This window comes from Elgaria multicarinata, chromosome 1 (genome assembly GCF_023053635.1).
Source record: "Elgaria multicarinata webbii isolate HBS135686 ecotype San Diego chromosome 1, rElgMul1.1.pri, whole genome shotgun sequence".
NCBI lineage: Eukaryota > Metazoa > Chordata > Lepidosauria > Squamata > Anguidae > Elgaria > Elgaria multicarinata.
The window spans coordinates 50,778,057-50,801,458 of NC_086171.1; the positions used below are offsets into that span (position 1 = coordinate 50,778,057).

At 41.0% G+C, this 23,402-nt stretch overlaps 1 protein-coding gene across 10 annotated transcripts in view; it reads right to left on the reverse strand.

Moving 5' to 3' along the window:
- The window catches only part of ABI1 (abl interactor 1), a 140,569-nt gene that overhangs the window by 38,861 nt on the left and 78,306 nt on the right, over positions 1-23,402 (reverse strand). The gene's annotated exons all lie outside the window — the stretch shown is intronic.

The following is a 23,402-nucleotide window of genomic DNA, read 5'->3' on the forward strand; positions in this document are numbered from 1 at the left end:
GATTCAAATCCTGAAACTGGAAAACCCAAACTCTAGAATCTAAATGTAATGCAAACTTTCGTGTCAAACTACACAATTCATTTTGATGGGAAAATTGCTAAGAGTATAGAATTTAGCATTTTTACAGAATTCGAGTTGCAGATTGAGAAGACAGCAATGTGGACCACAAGTGGGATTGTGTGCCCAGAACATACAAACATGCATATTAGGTGGTGCAGAATTTAGGGACTGTTCCATTTTCAACCTCCCATTCAGAACCTTCTAATTTAAGGTGCTTTGAAAATTACAAACTGTCCATTCTCATTTTTTTTCCTTTCCATTGCTATGAGACAAGAAAATCAGAACTTTTTAGCACATATGTACAAAGAGGGAGAAAAAGAGACAGTCAAAATATATCAGAAAACTGGCAAATTAGAAAAGTATTACATACTCCAAAAAAATGGAGTCTATAATTCTGTTCAGTGCAGTTCCTAGTCATGCAATCCCTGAACTAAATGCACAATTAAGTCTGCAAAAGTCAACTCTGAAATGTTTGTTAATCCATTTAATAGCTGACAAAATATTTTTTTAGAATAATTCTAAATTATTAGCTTTTATAAAATGATCAGAGACATAAGAAGCCTGCATACCATTAAGCATTCCCCAAATCAGAGCACATAATAATTCAAAAGGTGAGAAAGAATGAAAAAAACAAGGATTAGGAATTTTTTGCTTCATATTGTTTTGACATCTTCAAAGTGGTTAGAAAAATACATATTCCAGTATTCCATCATGGTGGTTAGAGAAAGAGGTGTGCACATGCAAGATGTTAGTGAGGCATTTTGGCCTCAGCTTCCAACAGGAATTGTATTTCCAATTTGTCAATGAATCTCTATCTCTAAGAAATCATTCCATTAATCTTTTCTTAGGAAACTGGGAGTATTAAATATAAAAAAGGCACTGCTTGTGCTTACCCAGACTGTGTTGGGAATTTAGAAGCAACTCTTCCAATTAAAAGTAAATTGGGTAAGATAAATGATTAAGTCCTTTTCACTGAATAAGCACTCTCCACCACTGCTTCAAAATGTTGTATAAATCAGTCTGAATATAATGGATAAGATTTTCTTATACTGAGTTTGTACTCCCTCTGAAAGATCAGTTTTATAGTCAAGGGTACTCCTGGATCCAACTTTGTCACTGGAGGCCCAAGTGGCCATGACAGCTCAGAATGCCTTCTAGCTGATTCGAATGGTATACCAGCTACAGCCTCTCCTGGACAGGGGCAGCTTGTCCGCAGTTGTACAGATGCTAGTAACCTCAAGGCTGGATTACTGCAACTCAATCTATGTGGATCTATGCCCTTAACGTTGTCGAGAAGCTACAGCAGCAACTCAACTGTCAGGAATTGTCCCTTTCCAGCGTGTAACACCGCTACTGAAGGAATTGAACTGGCTAGCTATTTGCTACCAGGCCAAGTTTAAGGTTTCTTTATTGACGTAAAAAGCCCTAAACAACCTGGAACCCAGATATTTGAGAGAGCACCTACTCTTTACTAGCCTGCCCAGTCACTGAGGTCATCAGATGCCGTACTCCTGGTAGTTCCACAGGGAGCCCACTCAGAAGACAATCTTTAGTGTATTGGCTCCCTATTTATGGCAATCCCTTCCTGTAGATGTCAAAGGGCCACCAACATTGTTTCGTTTTTGTTACATGCTGGTGACATTTTTGTTTACACAAGCCTTCCTTGTCTAACCTGTCGTGACTTTATTGAAACAATCTTTCTTATTGTTTTAATTCTGCATTTTAATTATTATTACTATTATTATTTCCCATTTATTGTTCACTGTTTGGATTTTTTTATCAGATGTAGAGCGATATATAAATTGTATAAATAAGTACAATCGCTACATGTCTTTTATTGTAAAACATGCATTGTGAAATACATTGAGGTATGTTTCTGTGAGCCAAGTACTGCATCACAATATTTGGAGTCATGAAAAATTCAAAGGATAATTACATTCTGATCATCAGTCTGGGAGATGCAGATCAGTTTGCATCAGAATTCAAAGATCAAATTCCACATGCATTCCCAGTACCAGAATGCAAAAGAAATACAGAGTCCCTGTTATAGTAGATTCTACTCCCAAGACTCTAGAATGCCATTTCCTTACTACAAACCTATTTCCCAAGTCATTGCATGCAATAAAGAATCCAATAATGTCTATATTGGTTCTAAGGTGGCATAGGAATAGTATTTGGAGGCCGGATGATCGCTTTTGCTTCCAGTGGTTTTGAGGAAGAGCTGGGATTTGAACATAGGACATATATTTCACAGCCTATCATGCCAATGTCTGGCTCATATTTCATCCTGGACAGTGTTCCACTCCTTCCTTAATTGGGATAGGGTGGGAACACCTCAAATTGAATGAAAGCAGCTCACATTTAAACAATAAAGATCCAACACTTTGTTGCTAACTTAAGTAGGGTAGTGTTATGTCACAATTAATACAAAAGAGGCCTCTGTCTCTTTTTGTATTGAGAGGAGATAATTGCTTCATGAAAACAGACTCATTAAGATCAGGTGCTACATTTAAATAGATGGTAATGTTGGCCTCAGGAGAAGGCAATGCCGTTCACATGGCATATCTTGAAATTTATGCTAACTAACTGCTGCCCTTCAGGTACCCTGTATGTTAAATGAACTGGGACCCCATCACACATTGTGCAGATCAGCACCATCTCTCAAAAAAATTATAGTCAGGATTTTAACAAAACTGGAGAGTAACATCAACGTGCTTGGAAAAATGGGGGAGAAAGGGAGAAGAAGAGGAATTGCTTACAGTTCTTGGAACTGTATTTTGATTCTTCAAAAATGTGCATACCACGGAGAATGTGAGTGTGCGTATTCATTCTCCCAAGTTTTTTTCAGGTCTGGGTAGTGTTTCAGATCAGGATGTTTTTGTAAAGGGAACTAGCCTGCACAAAAGATCTTCTTTGCCCAGACATTTGGATTCTGTTTTAAGTTTGTAGCTACTTTAGATATGTAGATATTTGCACATAAGCAAAGAAGAATTAAGATAAAACAGCTAAGACAAATGGTCTTACAGTACACAGAGTATAACACAGAATTCCTTTAAAATCAACAACACAGAGAATCATATCAATATGACACATAACATTTGTTTTAACTACTGCAACCCAGTGAGCAAACGACACTGCAGTGCAGTTAACAGAAAGATCAGTATCTCCAGTAAGAAAAACAACAATTTGCTTAGGAATGGACCAAAGCTGGATTTTCCGAAGTAAAGAAAAAAGCAATTTTGTTGTGAACTTACAATAAATTAAGGACTAGGCAAGGCTTTCCACATTATTTATAACACATATGTACAGACTCTTCAATGCTAGGGTCTCCAGTGTGGAGCTTCTCAACTTGACATCACTTTTGCAGCAAATGAGTGTGTTTAAACTGTGGTTATGTAGCCACCATGCTTAGTCATGGTTCACACAACATGCTATGTCATAATGTTTAGCTCAAAGTGCTTAACCACAATGGCTTAGCATGTCCTCTGAACAGGGTCATTGTTGCCCTGCCTCCAAATGTCTTAGCCTCAACCAGTATACCTGAACCATGCACTCTGACTTTCAGAAGAGAAGACAGCAAGGATGAGAGCCTGGAAACCAGGGAAAGATACTGGGCAGTTCAAGCCAAGGCAAGTAGTGCCTTCAAGCACCTTGCCATCTTGCTACATACTCAGGGAAGAGGGCAAGCATCCAGGAAAGGTAACAATGTGCATTATAAGCACTTGTGAAATCATACGAACTTCATGTTTGCCAGTACTCATTGCCACATTTTGCCTGATGGAGAGAAATACCCTCACGTAAAGAGGATGGGGGAAAACAGAGGAGAGAACTTCAAAAGGTACAGTGTTGATGCTTTTAAGAGTAACTTTGTTTTGACAGCTCTGAGTCATTTCACACAGCCAGCTCTACTCCTAGCATGTAGTTCTCACATCAAGATTTGCTTTGAGACACAAAACGTCTCAAAGCTGTGAGCACATGTGATGAAACAGTGTTTACATTCTGGTCTCAGATTCATATAAAAAAGGAAATTGCAAACTGGATTTGTGCACTGATACATCAAGCATCACTTCATTCTTACAAATGCTCCACACAGTACAATTACTGTGGAGAAAACACCAGTTTTGCACTTGTTTTCCCTTATGTGCAATGTGGGGATGGTTGTCCCACACAAAAATACATGCACCTTTAGAAGTTCAGTTCGGTGCACATACATCTGGAAAATCTGACCCAATCAGGTTTCTCAGACATGTGAACACTGGTGTTTTAAAGATGTGTGATAATTTCCATTCATGTATGATTTCACAGTCCTACATTTCCTGCACGAAACACTGGTATAAAACCAGTGTTTCTCTTGACAACTATTGCTGCCTTATAAAAAATAGATGGACTATATGTTTCAAGGCCCCTTCACACATGACAATTTACAGGTATGGAGTGGGGAGAACACTCATGCACATACGTTTTGTGCTGCATGAACACATTTGGAAATTAAAGTTGGCAGTGGTTCCCTAATTGTACACATAGCAAAATATGAGATACATGAGTGTTTGTCACATGGGCATGATTGTGTTGATTATCTCCCTACACATTGTCATGTGCAAAATTGCTCTCAGTCCCACTGATGGACATAAAACATTTGATGTTGTTAAACGCTTTAAGTCCCAACGGTCTTTAAACAAATAGTTTTGTAAACTTTAAAAGGATCAAGCAAAGTGTGTATCATGACCCCAGAAATATTCGAATTAATTTTCTCAAACAAATCAAAAGTATAATGGCAAGATCCCCCATTTCCTGGCACATGCTAGTTTAGTTTGGAAGTCAACTGAGCAACGCCATTAGCATTGTAGTTAATGAAGTGATCACTTGAGGAAAACAAGTCTCTAAATTTATTTTTAGCTGACCAGTCAACATGGAATGCTCAGAGCCTCCCAGAACAACCACTCACAGGGCCCGCAGCTTCTCCATGGCTGGGTCTGCAGAAATCCTGGCTGCGAGAACATCCTGATGAGCTCTTGGCTTAGTAGCATCTGGAGACAGCATAGATTATACAACTGCTGATGCCCAAGGTGTAAGGGCATAAAATCAAAACAGTTTTTAGCAGACCCCCTATGATGCCACCAAGAGGGCACACCCACCCACTATCAGGCATGCATACAAACTGTAGTAAACCTATATGCCCCAGTTGCTGGGGAACATGGGTGGGAGGGTGCTGTTGCACCGTGTCCTGCTTTTTAGGTCCCCGGTTGACAGCTGTTTGGCTACTGTGTGAACAGAATGCTGAACTAGAAGGACCCCTGGTCTGATCCAGCAAGGCTCTTATGTTCTTATATTCCCTTCAACGCTAACATCAGCCCCCACTCTGTTGGCTTTTTGGAAAGGAGTTAAGACATATGTCTTTAATTTTGCCTTTTCAATTGTGAGTAGCGGTTTTGATATTGGTTTAAAGCCTTATATGGTTTTAATACAATTATGTTTTATGTATTATTCCCTTTATTTCCATTGTTGTACACCACACTGGTGACATTTGTGGAAAGGCAGAATATAAATATAAATAAATATTCAGATGTGTGTCAACAGGAGCCTGTCTCAAGGACCCCATGTTCCTCAGCCTGCCTGAGGCCCAGACCCACCAAGAGCAATACATGACCACCCCATGAAAGAGGGTTGAATTCTAGACTCTGGTCCTGAGGTTCTGGTCCCAGAGGCCTCAGCTCCAAGCCATGCTTAGGACCTTCCATATTCATGTCAGCTCTCAGCTGATGATTCATTTAGCAGGCCTGAACCATTACGTAGAAGCTCAGCTGAGCTCTGGTCAAAGCGATATCTGGTTTCCTTGAGAGTTTTCACTGGGAGCTTTCTCAGATCCTGTGTAGCATGGGCCTGTCTGGTAATGGAAGAGAACCAGAAGCAGAGGGAAAAAAGTAGGAGCCAGCAGCAGGCCCTTGCTCAGTGCCCCACAGGCTCACGGACTGGCTGGAACAGGACAGTGTTTATCTTTCAATATAAAATATGAGGTGCCCGATTACATCATACTGTTAAATTCATCAGATCCGGCATCCTGTTTGCAAAATGGTTTGCAACAGTTTAAACCTACAGAGGAAAATAAATACATTTCAAGGTGAAACAAGTCTATTGTGCAAAGGTGTTTCATTAAAAACTGAAACATGGCAAGAAAAACTCACCACCACCAAATTGGTTTGCAATCTCTTGAATAAATGACCCATCAAGAGCTTTGTGGTCCTTCTCTGGACTTCCATTTGCAGCAATGCAACTCTTTACAATGAAAGTGTTCCAATAATTTCAATCGTCAATCATTCCATATACTGTTGGTGTATAGAAAACAGACCCCACAGGTCCACTTCTAATAAAAATACATCTAACAAGATTTTATAGATCATAGTTAATGCACTGGGCATGCTTTTAACATAAACAACTATTTTATAGGCCAAACTAATGGGGAAGCAGGGGGTTGGGGTTTTTTGTTTTTGCTTTAGCCACTTTATGGAAAAACCACATAGCATTGCTATTTAATGAAGGCTTGAGTGATCTTTACAATTCCATGAAGTCATTTAACTCAAAGAAGTGTTTCACGGTTATTTATTACATTTCATCTTAATATCATTTTAAGAGCAAAGAAAAGTTATTATTTGCAGGAAGCAGTAGACTACTTTTACACAACGTGGTCTTAAGTAACACTACTACAATTATTATTATTATTATTTATTTATATAGCACCATCAATGTACATGGTGCTGTACAGAGTAAAACAATAAATAGCAAGACCCTGCCGCATAGGCTTACATTCTAATAAGCTTTGGGTAAGTGGAAAACTTCTGTAATATTGACTGTATTTATCTCTTTGAGTATTTATATGCTGCTGCATGTCATGTTATCATTTCCAGGTGGTGTACAAGAATAAAAGTAAAAGGTATTAAAAAGTCAAATACAATAAAGAAATATTTGAAAATCCCAATATTCCAACACACATAGTATTAAAGAACTTAAAAGTGTAACGGCTTGCATTATAAACTGCCAAATGCAGATAAAATGAGCTTCAGCTTGCGCTGAAATTGTAATAGCATTGATGCATGCCTTATATCTATGGGGAGGCTATTCCAGAACACGGGCGCCACCACTTCTCCTGGTCATTGCCAGGTGAGCATCTGCAAGATGCAGTACAACCAGGAAGCTCTCTTAGGATGACTACAGTGTTCAGGCAGTTCTATATGGGAACAGGCGATCTCTCCATTTTTAATCCAAGCTATCACTTAAGCCAGCCTTCCTGATGCCCTCCAGATGTGTTGAACTACAACCCCCATCATCCTCAGGCAGTATGCCCCATGGCTTGCACTTATGTTGGCTACTAACCTCTTGAAATGATTGCTCAGTACATAGCACTTTAAGACCCCATTTGCTCCTGATCCCTAAACCATGCTAAGGTCAGGACCTGGCCACAGAATTTTGTATTTCCTCCGCATCCCATGCACAAGTTTCCCCTACTGGTCTCAGCCATGGCTAAAGCTCATGTGAGCCTTCTCAGACCATAACCAGGGTTTTCTGTTAACTAGGAATCTGAAACAGGCTTTTTCTTTTCTTTTTTCATTTTTTTTTTAAAGAACCTGAAGCCAGCTTTGAACCCTGTTTTCAAATCGCAGGCTGGGATCCCAGAACACCCGTGAATCAACACAATGTATTCCCTCTCTATGCACTGTGCGGATGTGCAAATGTGTGACCATTTTTTCTTCGCACAGCCCCTTCTGACCAATGAAGTGCCACTCTGGGGCGTCTGCCAGACTTCTGGGGCAGTGTTTGGGGAGAGGCAGAGAGGCTGTGGTAGGAGACAAGGACGATGCTAAGCCTGCATGCAGAAAGCTACGTCCAGCACTGGTTAACAAGGGGAGTGACCCTGCAATCTTATTCCATCGCCTGCATCTAATACACAGCTTGTCTAGCTGTCACAGGAATCGTGGGAATTACTTCCTTGGTATTCCCATGCTAGAAATAGCAAACACCATGAGTTAGCCTCCTTGAGCGACACACATTTGCCCAGCTAGAAAACCCTTCTGTAGCAGAAATGTACACTTAACACATGTGTAAAGCAGTAGAGAAATGAGTACACGCCACCCGGTGGGGGGGGGGAGCAGGGAAAACATGCCCTAACATGAAGGAGCTCATTTGCATACAGTGTTGTGCATGCAACAGTCTCTGGCTGCAGAAGGAGGAGCTGAACTTTGACATGGTTGGAGGTGGCTCCTGGTTTGGGGCCTGCTGAATCAGCTCTCTTTTGCAGCGCACCCCAGTTCCGGTTGCTGCCACCTACCATCCACCTTATTGCATGCCTGGAGGATCCCTATTCATTCACTGTCTCCTGGGCTTGTGAATAAGGCTAAAGGACACAGGCTTCCATCGGCCTACCCAGACCTTGGGAGGGAAATGTGTTAATCAAAAGGTTGTCTCCCATGTTCTATTTTTGTTGCTTGTTGTCAAACTGAATAAATACCAGTACTTATACCTCAGGTGTGTGGGTGAGGTTGCTACTCAGACATCTCTAAATTGGTGTCCCAGGTTTCCTGGGTGGGGGCTTGAGCCTGAGCTAACCTTAAGGGAAAAACAAACAACCCCTAGACATAGAACCCGGCCCTGGGTACCGACCCAAGGGTTACACATGCCTTTACAGAGTTTTTTTTTTTAATTTATTTATTTATTTATTTATTTATTTATTACATTTCTATACCGCCCAATAGCCGGAGCTCTCTGGGCGGTTCACAAAAATTAAAACCATTCAAAGTATAAAACAACAGTATAAAACCATAATATAAAATACAATATAAAAGCTCAACCAGATAAAAACAGCAGCAATGCAAAATTACAAATTTAAAACCATGTTATTTAAAATTTATAGATTGTTAAAATGTTGGGAGAATAAAAAGGTCTTCACCTGGTGTCTAAAAGCATATAATGTAGGTGCCAAGCGAACCTCCTTAGGGAGCTCATTCCACAGCCGGGGTGCCACAGCAGAGAAGGCCCTCCTCCTGGTAGCCACCTGCCTCACTTCCTTTGGCAGGGGCTCGCGGAGAAGGACCCCTGAGGATGACCTGGGAGGTACATATGGGAGGAGGCGTTCCTTCAGATAACCTGGCCCCAAGCCGTTTAGGGCTTTGAATGTTAGTACCAGCACTTTGAATCGGGCCCGGACCTGGACTGGCAGCCAAAAATTAAAAATTCTGCCACTTCCAGCACTTCCAACCAAAGTCTCTAAAGGGCCCACTTCTCCCTATGATTGCAAGTTTTCCTTGCTTAGCTGAAAAGTGTGTAGCAACATAGCTAACATAACTAAACACATGCTGTCAGAATTAATTCAGTTTCAGCATTCAAAAGTGCAAAAAACACCCAGAAAACCCTGTGTGTGCCTAAATTGTTCCTCTGCACAACGCAGCTCCTGTGAAGTACAGTACTCTTCTTTAGCCCCAGAGAAAACGATTTCATGATTGTTACTATGGAGCAGGGAAATGCCACTTAGAAGAGATGTCAGCAGGTTAAGAATTTTCACGGGCTGCAAAGAAAAACAAATCATCCAACTGACTTTACATTTGCTGCATGATATTCTGGAGGTGACAGACTTGACCTTGGGGGAGCTGGGGGTGGCGACAGCCGACAGAAAGCTCTGGCGTGGGCTGGTCCATGAAGTCACGAAGAGTCGGAAACGACTGAACGAATAAACAACAACAACACTCTACTCCCAGCGCCTGCTCTTCCTACATGAGTATTACCTCACAGATTGGAAGTTCAAATCTCCTTTGATGAGGGGACGCCTTCAGGGATAGGGCCACAGGGGAGCATTGGGAATAGCTATTCCAGGCCCTTTTCCTGAATTTTCAGCTCCCCCACTCCCACAAAGAACAACAAGCATAACATAAGAACTGCCATGCTGGATCAGACCAAGGTTCCATCTATTCCAGCACTCTGTTCACACAGTGGCCAACCAGCCGTTGACCAGGAACCAACAAAGCAGGACATGGTGCAACAGCACCCTCCCACACATGTTCCCCAGCAACTGGTGCACAGGCTTACTGCTTCACATACTGGAGGCAGCACACAACCATCATGGCTAGTAGCCATTGATAGCCTTCTCCTACAGGAATTTATACAACCTCCTTTTAAAGCCATCCAAATTGATGGCCATCACGACTGTGTGCGGTAGTAAATTCCATAATTTAACTATGCACTGTGTGAATACTTTCTTTTATTTGGCCGAATCTCCCACCAATCAGCTTCATGGGATAACCCCGGATTCTAGTATTTTGAGAGAAGGAGAAAAATGTCTCCCTATCCACATTCTCTACACCATGCATAATTTTGTACACCTCTATCATGTCTCCCCTTAGCCTCCTTTGTTTCCAAGCTAAACCATCCCAGCTGTTGTAACCTTCCCATAGGGGAGATGCTCCAACCCCTTAATCAATTTAGTTGCACTTTTCTGCTCTTTTTACAACTCTATAATATTCTTTTTGGGGTGTGTTGACCAGAACTGTACACAGTATTCTAAGTGTGGTCGCACCACAGATTTATATAAAGGCAGTATGATACTGGCAGTTTTATTCTGTATTCCTTTTCTTATAATGCCTAACATGGAGTTTGCCTTCTTTACAGGTTCCGCACACTGGGTGGACATTTTCATCGAGCTGTCTACCACAACCCCAAGATCTCTTTCTTGTTCAGTCACCGCCAGCTCAGATCCCATCAGGTTATACTTGAAGTTAGGTATGTGTGTTTTTAGCCCCAATGTGCATTACCTTACACTTGCTTATATTGAACCACATCTGCCATTTGGATGCCCACAATGCAACAAGATAATCAAAGAAAAACTCACCAACTATAACCCTAAGCTTTCATGGATATACTTGTAGGACAATTTGAGCAAACCAGTCTAATGTAAAGCTTACAATCTAATGCAGGGATAAGGGGCCTGGTGTCCCTCCAGATATTTTGAACTATGACTCCCACAGTCTGAGAGCAGCAGGAAGACCCTTCTGCTGCTCCATGACTGTGGAATGGCCTGCCGGGAGAGATTCATCAACGTAATATTCTCCCTGAGTTTAAGGCAGCTATAAAGACTAGTTTCTTCCAGCAGGCCTACTCAGATGAATTTTAAGCTGTCCAATTATTATATTGTACCGGTTTCATGTTTTTCATCAGTATTATGCATTTGATTTATATGGTATTTTTGTATTAAATGTTGTTCCCCGCCCCAATCCAGAGGGAAGGGCAGGTAATAAATAAATAAATGTATTATTATTATTATTATTATTATTATTATTATTATTATTATTAATAATAATAATAATAATAATAATAATAATAATCACAGCCATTGCCCATGTTAGCTGGAGCTGATGGGAGTTGTAATCTAAAACATCAGGAGGGCAACAAGTTGCCTATCCAGTAATGAAATATATGTTATATAAGATAGGTGTATGTGTATACATGTGTATATGTACATATGCATATGTAAATGTATATGTAGTACAATCAGAAAAAAAAAGGCATTCGTACAGGTTTGGAATTTTTTGAGAATTTCAAAGAGCTTCCACATAAGAAATAAAACACAGCTCATGGTACCACATTTTTTTTAAAAAAAAAATAGGTTCCCTTGTTTGAGGAAATTGGTTGAATAAATTTGTACATAATCATAGCATCCCAAATGTTATCTATCTACTGTGGTTTAGATGGTTGCTTTAAAGACTTCCAGTTATGTGTTATGTATGACTTGGCCTCTTTGCACAATTGCTTTAAGAAGGTCTTTATGGAGGAATTCAGGGTAATTTGGTTTAAAGTGGTGATGAAACATAGCTTTAGGAGATACCAGTTGTCTAATGTGAAGAAATTCCTGACAGTAGTCAACAACAGGACTATGGCACAGTTGAAGATTCTCATAAAAGCTGCAGGTTTGAACCAATCTGACCATCCAACAGTATGTATCCAATGAAGCTCTGCAGTGATAATGTTTCACCTACTGCAAACTTTGTATTGTGCTTCCTTTATATTAACATTGACTGCTAAAGCTGTAAAAGAAGTTGAGATTCACTGCCAGTCACCATTTTCCAAACACTTCCCTAAGTCTCTCCCCTGCTGCATCTGAAGGGTATTATAAATCAGACTAAAGTTCTGATATTATAAACAGATATCAGAACTTCAGTCTGAAAAACAGCAGCTTCTATGAAGGATTCAAACGAAGGGAATGAGTGTTTGGCTGCCTGCTTAAAAAGTAGCTGCCGGTACTGATAATAACAAAACACACTACCTTTTTAGGTCTCTAACCTTCTTACTTCTGGCAACATTAGGAAATGCAGCCCTGCAGTGTCCTACCAAACTGCTCAGTAAAAGAAGTAAAGCTGCTTCCATCTTGCAGAGTCCTGTCCAACAGATGCAACATTTAACAGAATTCAGAGGGCTGCATCCAGATTTAATCGTACTTCGAGCAGACCTACTGAAATCAATAAGGCTTAACCTAAGTGTAATTGATTGCAATGGGTGACTGCTCTATGTGTGACTAAGTCTGGATTCAATAACTGACTTTAGACAGTTTAGGTTAGCTGAATTTAGATTCTGGCTGTTCTGCATTTCTTTCCTCCTCTCCATCCCTGTGTATTCTTAAGCCGAGAAGTTCCAATTCCCAGCCTTAGCTCCTCACACTGAAAGAGCAAGCACACTTTTAAAAAGAGGCACCGATAGCACAAGGACAATCACTTTGCACAGGTCCACTGACCGACAAGCCAGCCTCAGGAAGCCTTCCATTTCACCTACTGACTTGTAGACCTGAACTGACATCTGCTGGCACACGACACTTTGGGAAGAACCTGGGAAACAGCCACATCAATGTTCAAATAAGAAATTCCTTAGGATAGAACTATGCATGAACAGCATTCTGGAGAGCATCAGGAGTCAGGAACTAGGAGCCAGGACCAAAGAGCAAACCAGAAGGCAGGAACGGTGAACAAGCCAGGAGTAAGAATTAGAAGAAAGCTAGAAATGCAAAACACTCGCGCTCAGGTAGACCTTCTTGCTCAAGCAAGACTCAGATGAAACAAGATGACCTTTCTACATCTTCTTTACAAAAAAGGCTGCCACCTGCAGTCCAGTGAGTCAGCACACAGGGAAGCTCCACATAGTTCCAGGAGCTCATGACAATATTATATAGGACAGCGTGCCAAAACATGGAACTGTGTCTTAAGTTTTTCCTCTCCCCCCTTAAAGAATCACTCCACTATGAGGGAAGATTGCAACAGCTGGAATTGTTTAACATGGGAGAGGGGGGAAGGCAAGTAACGTGACTCATGATAGAGGTGTACAAAATTATGCATGATTTGGAGAAAGTGCATAGAGAAACATTTTTCTCCCTCTCATATAATACCAGAACCCAAAGGGGTCATCCCATGAAGCTGATTGGTGGGAGATTCAGAACAGATAAAAGGAAGTACTTCTTCACACAGCCCAGAGTTAAACTATGGAATTCACTACCACCAATTTAGATGGCTTTTAGACAGATTGCTGGAGGATAAGGCATTGCTACTAGTCCTGATGGCTAAGTGTTACCTCTAGTATCAGAGGCACTATGCCCATGTACACTGGGGAACATGGGCAGGAGAGTGCTTTTGCATTCATGTCCTCCTTGTGAGTTTCCTGTAGGCATTCTGTGTGAACAGAATGCTGAACTAGATGGACCCTTGGTCTGATCCAGCATGGCTTTTCTTATGTTCACAGTCTGCCATGACATCCTGTTTTACGGTTCCACCATTTACAGTTGAAACAATGCATGTCATGAAAACATGGGGTAAATGATTCTACAAGTTATGGAGAAGGTTTGGACATGGATATGCCTTTTTTGGGTGCAACCCTGCATTCCTTTTAAATATATTGTTAGTACTGCACCGGAACACAGGTTGCCAGGAAAAAAAAGTATTTTGCTGCACAAAGATCCAATAAAGTAGTTATTCATGTAAAAAAAATATAACCTTGTGGTATTAGACAGTTTCATGGAACTATACGGCATTGGGAATTAATGTAAATATTAATGAGTACTTGTTAAAAAATATTCCTAGCAACAAAATCAGAAGGGCACTGTTTAATTTCATTGCTGTTTCCTGGTTACAGAATTGGATAATCAAAATAAAGCCTTTTCATTAATTGCACCCCTGCTAAGCTTCCTGGAAGCAGTTAGTGTAACTGTCTATGGCCGTGTTCAGACAACACACTAAACCATGATGGTCAAATGTTTTGAGCTAAACATTATGGCTTAACATGTCATGTGAACCATGACTTAGTGTGTTGTTTGAACCATTCCTAACCATGGTGGCTACATAATCACGGTTTAAATATGCTCACTAACCACTTACTGCAAAAGGGTTTGAGGCCTAACCATGGCTTAGCGTGTTGTCTGAACAGGCCCTATCTGTTACCCAAGGCTGCAATTCTCAACACAGAGAATTGAACTCAGCTGGACTTGCTTCCAAGTAAAACATATACAGGATAGAGATGTAAGAGAGCACCACTATATGTATAGAGGTTAACATCTTGTGGATCGTCATGACAGCTGTAGAGTGTAAGACGCAGTCTATGATGGTTAGGAATTCATGCAGAAATCTGAAGACATGGTCTTTCCCAAGGATGCTACCCCACTCACAAACCCTATAAGTAGGTGCAGTCTGAGACTAGAATGTGAATGTTTAGACAGAAGACAGGAAATGGCAGTGTAAGTTTTGAATCACAAATTTCTCTCACAAGTTATTCTAGTTGCCTCAGAAAACCTGTTAGGATCAGTATTTGCATGAATAGAAGCTGTTTTGCTTCAGCAGGTCACCAGCTCTGTAACTGCTTGCACACTTCCTGAAGTATTAAACGTCAACATTTTTCAAGCAAGCTAGTAACAAATTGTTAATGTGTGATTAATTTTCATAGCTTACTTAGAAACCTTCTACTATTAGAAATGTTCAGCGAAAAGCAGGTTAGGACCATACAAACCATCTGTCAGAGATGCTTTAGGGCGGATTCCTGCATTGAGCAGGGGGTTGGACTCGATGGCCTTGTAGGCCCCTTCCAACTCTGCTATTCTATGATTCTAAATCTTCTTAGCACACATACAGTATTGTATACACTCTCTATAGAGAACAAAAAATTGGATTTAGGCACAGCATTCAGCATCTTGATAACCTCAGCTTCCATTTTTAAAATTACTAGTCCTCATGGATGTCATTACAACCATATGATGTAACATTATATGTTCGTAGTCGTTATGGTTGTAATAAAAAGCTTGAAAAAGTTTGTGGGTAATAGCTAGTGAAGTCTCAAGAGACAACTTTGATTTCTAGTGGCTAGGGATGGGTTATCAAAGCCCTGCATATCTCTGCCTATGATTAGGCGTCAATATGTGATGTAAGATCAGCAAAGACATACATATTTTCATAGTATGAGGACACAGGATTTGACTTCTGTTTACAGATTTAGGATATTTTGGTGCAAAGTTTAAGATCAACATTGCACCTTTTTATTAAAATAACAACAACCCTGAATTGGCTAAATGTTAAAGAAAAACTGCCACACTTAAGCTCATCTTTCTCTGCTCTATTCCTATTTGCCTCCCCTTCTATTGTTTAACCCAAATTCATTAATAAATTCTGACACCTTGTCCCTGAACTAGCAATTATGAAGGTTAATTATTACAGCCTAGCCTCCACCATGCCCATGGCCAATAATATCTACACACAGTGAGACCGTAAAATTTTACACTGTCCCTGAACTGAGGGGCTCAGTGGTGAACTTTTTCCATTTCTGAATTACGCCTACCTGCACAGGGAAGATTAGATTAGAGCCTTAAACTCTCTTCTTGAAGCTCTGGAGAGAGACTCACTTCAATTTGCATGTTTCCCTTTGGTTATCAGTACAGAAAAGAATTTTGTCTGACCCACCTCATTCTATCTCCATCAAATAAATCTCTCCCAATTGAAACAAATTTCAAGAACTATTAACAAAGAATTACAAAAACTAAGGTCCAGCCTAGGCTACAGCAAATCCCCAAACAGTCTTAATTATAAAGATATTAAGCTCCCATATTCTGTTTTCTATTAAAATCTGAAATAATTAGTCTGCCATCAATAGCTGTACTATCTGTTTCAGATGCCACAAAGTTCAGAACAGGGAACTCTACAGCTCAGTTACCCTGTGGCTTGTGCTACCAAGGCTGCTGCTTGTGGCAAGATGGAATTGGAGGCATTTCAAGCCAGAATACATAAATACATGATTTCTCTTGATTCTGGGAGCTGAAGAACCAATCCTGTGCCACTACCTGCTCTACAGCGTATGCAGCACAAATAAATTCTGTCCCAAGAAAGCAAAACTCTGTACCATGGCAAACTGGATTCTGCACCCATTGAGGAAAAGAATCCAGGGGCCAACTGTAGTTCTTGACAGAGCGCATTCCAGAGTTTGGGGACAACATAGAAGAAAACCTTTTCACGCATGCCCAACAAATGGGCCCTTGTGGGTAATGGTGCCCTCAAAAGAGCACAGTCAGTTTCAAAATGAGAGAGAAGGCCCCTTAGATAGTGAGGTATTAAGGGCTTTAAAGATTTAAGACCAAGAGCCTGAATTGAGCCCAGGAAGCAACTGACAACCAGTGCAGATTTTTCAGGTTATGTGTAAGATTGTCCCAATACCCCTTGTAAATTCCAAGTACCATATATTATTTGGAGAAACTCTCAGTCTTACTGAAGACCATCTTCAGTATCACTTTGCTGCAAATCTTTTCAAACTTCTCCAACCCAGAGTTGCAGGCACCATCTCAGTACCTGTTAATAACATAGTACAGTTCGTGGAGACTAGCACATTAACTACAGCTTAGTGCTGTTTTATGAAAGAGCCCAGTTCATGTATGACGATGTGGCAATCTTAAAAGGACAACCAGTTGGGTTGGATTCAGTCTTAGTCATACTAAACAGGCCAGCCTTTACCAACCTGTTGTCCTCCAGGGGCTTTGGACTACAACTCCCAGCATTCCTGATGGGAGTTAAAGCCCAAAACATGTGGAGAACGGCACCAGCTTGGAGAAAGCTGTAGTAGTCTCATAGATATCAACGGGGATTCTCTTTGGGATTTTGTGTGTTCAATAGTTGTCATTTTTCTATACAATGTAAGTATGAATTAAACCAATTGATCTATTGTGAGCTCCTACCCTATCCCCTGACACGGGATGTTAATTAAAATTTAAAATTAAAATAGGCCTTTGCAACAGTTAGCAGCAGTAGTTTAGAGCAGATTTGATATGTTCTTCTTGGTTTCTTGAACATTATTTTAGCAATTGGTATATGGTGATGTATATGCACCAGATGATGTCAAGAACTTTTATAATCCACTCAGTTTTGCTTTATAAGGTATCAGTAGTGTAAAGGTGTTATGATTCATTTTTTCCAGGGAAAAACTAGTCTGTGGTTCATAAATTCCACTGAGATGTCAGATGGTGTTTTTGTTAAGGATGCTACAAAACTGCTTACTAATATATATCTATCTTTATAAATTGAAATAATCAGTCCAAGTGACATCCATCAGCAAAGTCTTCCATCTGAAGAGTTATCCAGTGTTTTGATAGATAGGGTAGATCAAAAGATTTATACAAATATTTAAAGGAATACTAAGGGACAGAAATCTGCCTAGTGAAGTCCAAACTGCTATTATGAAACAAGGGACATCTATCATGGTATATGAAACTACAATGAAAGGAATGTTCTCTACTCATGTACTCTGCTTGAGGTAGCCTAATATGGATAAACAAGTTGACTTGTAGCAGCTTAATATGTGGAGGATATAAATCTTAAAGTAACATTTTGGAATGTTTAACGTTGTGGCTTTTGCAACTCTATGAATCCTTTTTCCCTGCAGGCATCAGCCATTGACAAAACATTTCAAACAGGAAAATAATAAAATGTATGATCCAAAAAGGAACCATGATGCTAACTGGAATTTATTCTACTGAGCAATAAACACATTTTTCTCCAATGCATTTGTACAGAAGGAATTTAATTAGCCTGTGACAAAAAGTCACCAGGAAGCACACACATACATGCAGATAAAATACGAAGAATATCCTCCTGCTCTTACCCTGCCACATTATTGAAATGCCAAGGAAACTCTGCTAAAGTTCAACAGAGTACAAAAGAAATAGAACTTGAAACACATGAAATGGGAAGGTCAGACACAATGCCATAAAGACAGATGGCTTTCTTGAAAGAAAGAAAGAAAGAAAGAAAGAAAGAAAGAAAGAAAGAAAGAAAGAAAGATCTATGAACATGCCATAAACTCTTAAAGTCATACAGCTGATGCAAAAGTCAAGAAAACAGGAAGTGTGGAGTCTCTTTCAAGCTCTGATACCCCACACAGTTTTGGGCAAACATTCAACATGTTTGACAGCATTTTTACCGACAGTAACTGCAGCATGTCATGGTTTGGACAGATGGACTACAGAGTTATCCAACCACCCAGGATTGCTCTGGACAGTTCTAGAATGCCATAGTGTCATTCAGGAGACTTTTGGAGCCTTCCCTGGATGCCCAGTATCCAGGATTCATATTTTCCATTCTGAATATTTTTACCTTTGTTATAAGTACAGATCACCTTAGGCTATCCTTTTGGTGCACAAGTATAACCCTTATGTTAAAAGAAAAGGATGATGCCTCTTAAGCATTAGAAAGGTGGGGAGAATGTGCACCATGACTGCAGATGCCCAGATACCACCATCCATAAAAATATAAGAAGAGCCCTCCTGGATAATATCAAGGGCCTATCGACTCCTGTTTCCCACAAAGGCCAATCACATGCCCAGAGATGCTTGCAAGCAAGACATGAGAGCCAATGTAGTGTAGTGGCTAAAGTGTTGGACTGGGAGTCGGGAGATCCGAGTTATGCTCCCCACATGGCCATGGAAACCCACTGGGTGACTTTGGGCCAGCCTACCTCACAGGTTTGTTGTTGTAAGGATAAGGAGAGGAGGAGGATTATGTATGCCTAGGGTGACCATATGACTGAATTTGCCTGGATTTGTCCAGGTTTTTGATGGCAAATCCGGGAGGGGGGAGGGGAAATCCGGATTTTTTTTTCAAAGAGCAGCTCTAATGGGAATTAACAAAAATGCTTATAACTCTGTCATTTTTTAAGATAAAGACATGAAACTTGGCACAATGGTAGCTCTTAGGAAGGGCTTTAGTCATACCAAATTTGAAACAAATCCGTTCATCCATTGATTTTTTAGGAATTTTTTTAAAAATTGAGGTTTTAAAATTATTATTTAAATCGTCATTTTTAAAGATAAAGAGATGAAACTTTGCACCATGAAAGGATTTAGGTAGAGCTTTAGCCACACCAAATTTGAAACAGATCCGTTCATCCATTGGTTTTTTTAGGAATTTTTTAAAAACTGAGGTTTTAAAATTATTATTTTTAAAATCGTCATTTTTAAAGTTAAAGAGATGAAACTTTGTACCATGATATGATTTAGGTAGAGCTTTAGCCACACCAAATTTGAAACAGATACGTTCATTCATTGATTTTTTAGGATTTTTTTAAAAAATGAGGTTTTAAATTTTTTATTTTTTAAACTGTCATTTTTAAAGATAAAGAGCTGAAAGTTGGCACCATGATAGCTTTTAGGTAGAGCTTTAGCCATACCAAATTTGAAACAGATCTGGGGCCAGTAGCAAACCCTGTTAACAACAACAGCAGCTTGCAATGAGTGAAGATACAGTCAGAAAAGATATTTGAGGGAAGGGGAGAATGTAACACACAGAGTATAGCAAAAGCTTCAAAGTACAGCAAAACCTACAAAAGTAGGAGTGAGTGAAGTTAATTTCAGATACATTGAATCTCTCACTTGTTCTTTATTTCAGTGATTTTTACTTTAAGATGTTATGTAGAACAGATTTATCTTAAATGTGTGCTGTAAAATCAGACATGTGACAAGGCTATGTTCGGGTGGGCACGCCCCCTTGGTACTGGACACGGCCCCTTGGGGGCGACCATGTTGTCCTCCTTTTTGGTTTCCAAAATATGGTCATCCTATGTATGCCACCTTGGGTTCCTTGGAGGAAAAAAGGCAGGATATAAATGCAACAACGACAATGCCTCTCCTGCTTTTGTCCCCCAATAGTCCGTATTCAGAAGCATGTGGCTTCCGATTCTGGAGGCTGCATACCAGCATAACTACTAGCCACTGACATATTCCATGAATTTGTCCAAACCCCTTTTAAAGTCATATAAATTGGTGGCCATCACGACATCTTGAGGAAGCAAATTCCACAGATTACCTATAGGCTTGTGAAGAAGTCCTTCCTTTTGTATTTCCTGAATCTCCCACCATGCAGCTTCATTGGATGATCCCAGGTTCTACTATTATGAATAAAGGGGAAATCCTCTTTCTTCATACCATATATAATTCTATAAATCTCTATCTTATTCTCTCCTTACTCACATTTTCACTTAGGTAAATGCTCAAAGCCTTGTCAGTGTCCCTCATTACAGTAGTTGCTCTGGTTCCTGGATCATTTTGGTTGACCCTATTATTATTATTATTATTATTATTTATTTATATAGCACCATCAATGTACATGGTGCTGTACAGATAACACAGTAAATAGCAAGACCCTGCCGCATAGGCTTACAATCTAATAAGTTGTAGTAAACAATAAAGAGGGAAGGAGAATGCAAACAGGCACAGGGAAGTGTAAACAGGCACAGGGTAGGGCAAAACCAACAGTGTAAAGTCAGAACAAACTCAATATTTGAAGGCTATAGGGAAAAGAAAAGTTTTGAGCTGAGTCTTAAAAGCAGTGATTGAGTTTGTAGTTCTCAAGTGTTCTGGAAGAGCGTTCCAGGCGTAAGGGGCAGCAGAAGAAAAAGGACGAAGCCGAGTAAGGGAAGTGGAGGTCCTTGGGCAGGCGAGAAGCATGGCATCGGAGGAGCGGAGAGCCCGAGCGGGGCGATAGTGTGAGATGAGAGAGGAGAGATAGGCAGGAGCTAGGCCGTGAAGAGCTTTGAAGGTCAGTAGGAGAAGTTTATATTGGATTCTGAAGTGAATTGGAAGCCAATGAAGAGATTTCAGAAGTGGAGTGACATGGTCAGAGCGGCGGGCCAAGAAGATGATCTTAGCGGCAGAGTGATGGACAGAGACCAGCGGACTGATGTGAGACGAAGGAAGGCCAGAGAGAAGAAGGTTGCAGTAGTCCAACCGAGAGATAACCAGTGCGTGAACGAGAGTCTTGGCAGAAGAGACAGACAAAAATGGTCGAATCCTGGCAATATTATACAGGAAGAAACGACAGGATTTAGCTACTGCCTCGATGTGAGGAGTAAAGGAGAGCGAGGAGTCAAATATAAAGCCAAGACTACGAGCTTCCTTGACCGGAGTAAGCGTGACATCGTTGACAGTAAGGGAGAATGAGAGGTGAGGAGAAGGTTTAGGAGGAAAAACTAGCAGTTCAGTCTTTGCCATGTTAAGTTTCAAACGACGATGAAGCAGCCAGGCTGAGATATCTGAAAGACATGCCGAGATACGATCGTGAACATCTGGAGAAAGTTCCGGAGATGAAAGATATAATTGTGTATCATCGGCGTACAGGTGATATTGGAGGCCGTGAGATTGAATGAGCTTGCCCAAGGGCAGCATGTATAGAGAGAACAACAACGGGCCAAGCACCGAGCCTTGCGGAACCCCAACTGAAAGGGGAAAAGAGGAGGACGAGCTGCCATTAGCCGACACGCTGAAAGAGCGACCCTCTAGATAGGAGGCGAACCAGTTATAGACAGAGCCACAGAGTCCAAGGTCGTGGAGGGAATCTAAGAGAAGATCGTGATCAACCGTGTCAAAGGCTGCGGTTAGATCAAGGAGAATAAGAACAGAATAATGGCCTTTAGACTTGGCAGTAAGAAGATCATTGGTGATCTTGGTAAGGGCTGTTTCAGTGGAATGCAAAGGACGGAAGCCAGATTGAAAGGGATCCAGAGCAGAGTTATTAGAGAGAAAGTCAAGACAACGAGAGTAGACCAGACGTTCCAGGATCTTTGAGACAAAGGGCAAGAGGGAGACAGGTCGGTAGTTAGACAGGGATAGTCGATCAAGAGTGGGTTTTTTGAGAATGGGAGAGACTGTAGCATGTTTAAAAGCAGAAGGAAATGAACCAGAGGACAGAGAAGAATTAATGATGTGAAGCAAGGACGGGAGGATAGCGGGGATAAGATTAATAAAGACGCGAGAGGGAATCGGATCACGGGAACAAGTGGAAGGCTTCGATGAGCGCAGTATTTTAGACAGTTCATCAGCTGAGACCGAAGGGAATGCCGAGAGAGTTGAAGGAGGAGCTGACAGGTGAGGGACAGGAGCTGGAAGCGGAGCAGAGTTGGCTAGATCGGAGCGTATAGTTTGGATTTTAGCATTGAAGAAAGAGGCAAAGTCGTTGGCAGACAGGGAGGCAGGGAGAGATGGCGGATTAGGCTTCAGAAGAGAATTGAAGGACGCGAAGAGCCGCTGAGGGTGCTTAGCATTTGACTGGATCAACGTTGAGTAGTGCTGCTGTTTGGCCAGTGAAATGGCAGAAGAGAAAGAGGAGAGAACAAATTTGTAGTGGACAAAGTCCGCCCAGTCCTTGGTCTTACGCCAGAGGCGTTCGGCTGCCCGGGAACAAGAGCGAAGGTAGCGGAGGAAAGAGGTGAGCCACGGTTGGGGTTGAGAGGGGCGAACTATCCGAGTTGTAGATGGAGCAAGATTATCAAGAGTTGAAGATAAGGAGGAGTTAAAGGAGGAGACGGCTGAGTCCAAGGAGACGGCTGTGTAGACAGAAGGAAGAGAGGAGGCTAAGGACTGAGAAAAAGCCTCGTAGTTGATAGAATGCAGGTCACGACAAGGGCGAGAAGCGGGACGTGAAGGAGGGGGATTGTGAGTAATATTGAAAGAGACTAGATGATGATCTGACAGAGGAAAGTCAGCGATAGAAAAGTCCAGGACAGAGCAGTTCCGAGTGAGGACAAGATCCAGACAGTGTCCAAGGGAATGTGTGGGTGCTTCAGACCAGAGCTTAAGATCGTAAGAGGAAGATAAGGAGCGAAATCGTAGAGCTGCAGCCCCTTTGCCAGTTGTAGAATATCCCTTTGAGCTGTGGCGATCAGAGCTGTATAAGGTATTCCATGTGGTTGCATCACAGATTTGTGTAAACCCATTGTGTTCCTAACAATCCCTAAAACAGAATTCACCTTTTTCACAAGTGCCATGCTCCAGGCTTATATTTTCATTGACCTATCCACTGCAAGAT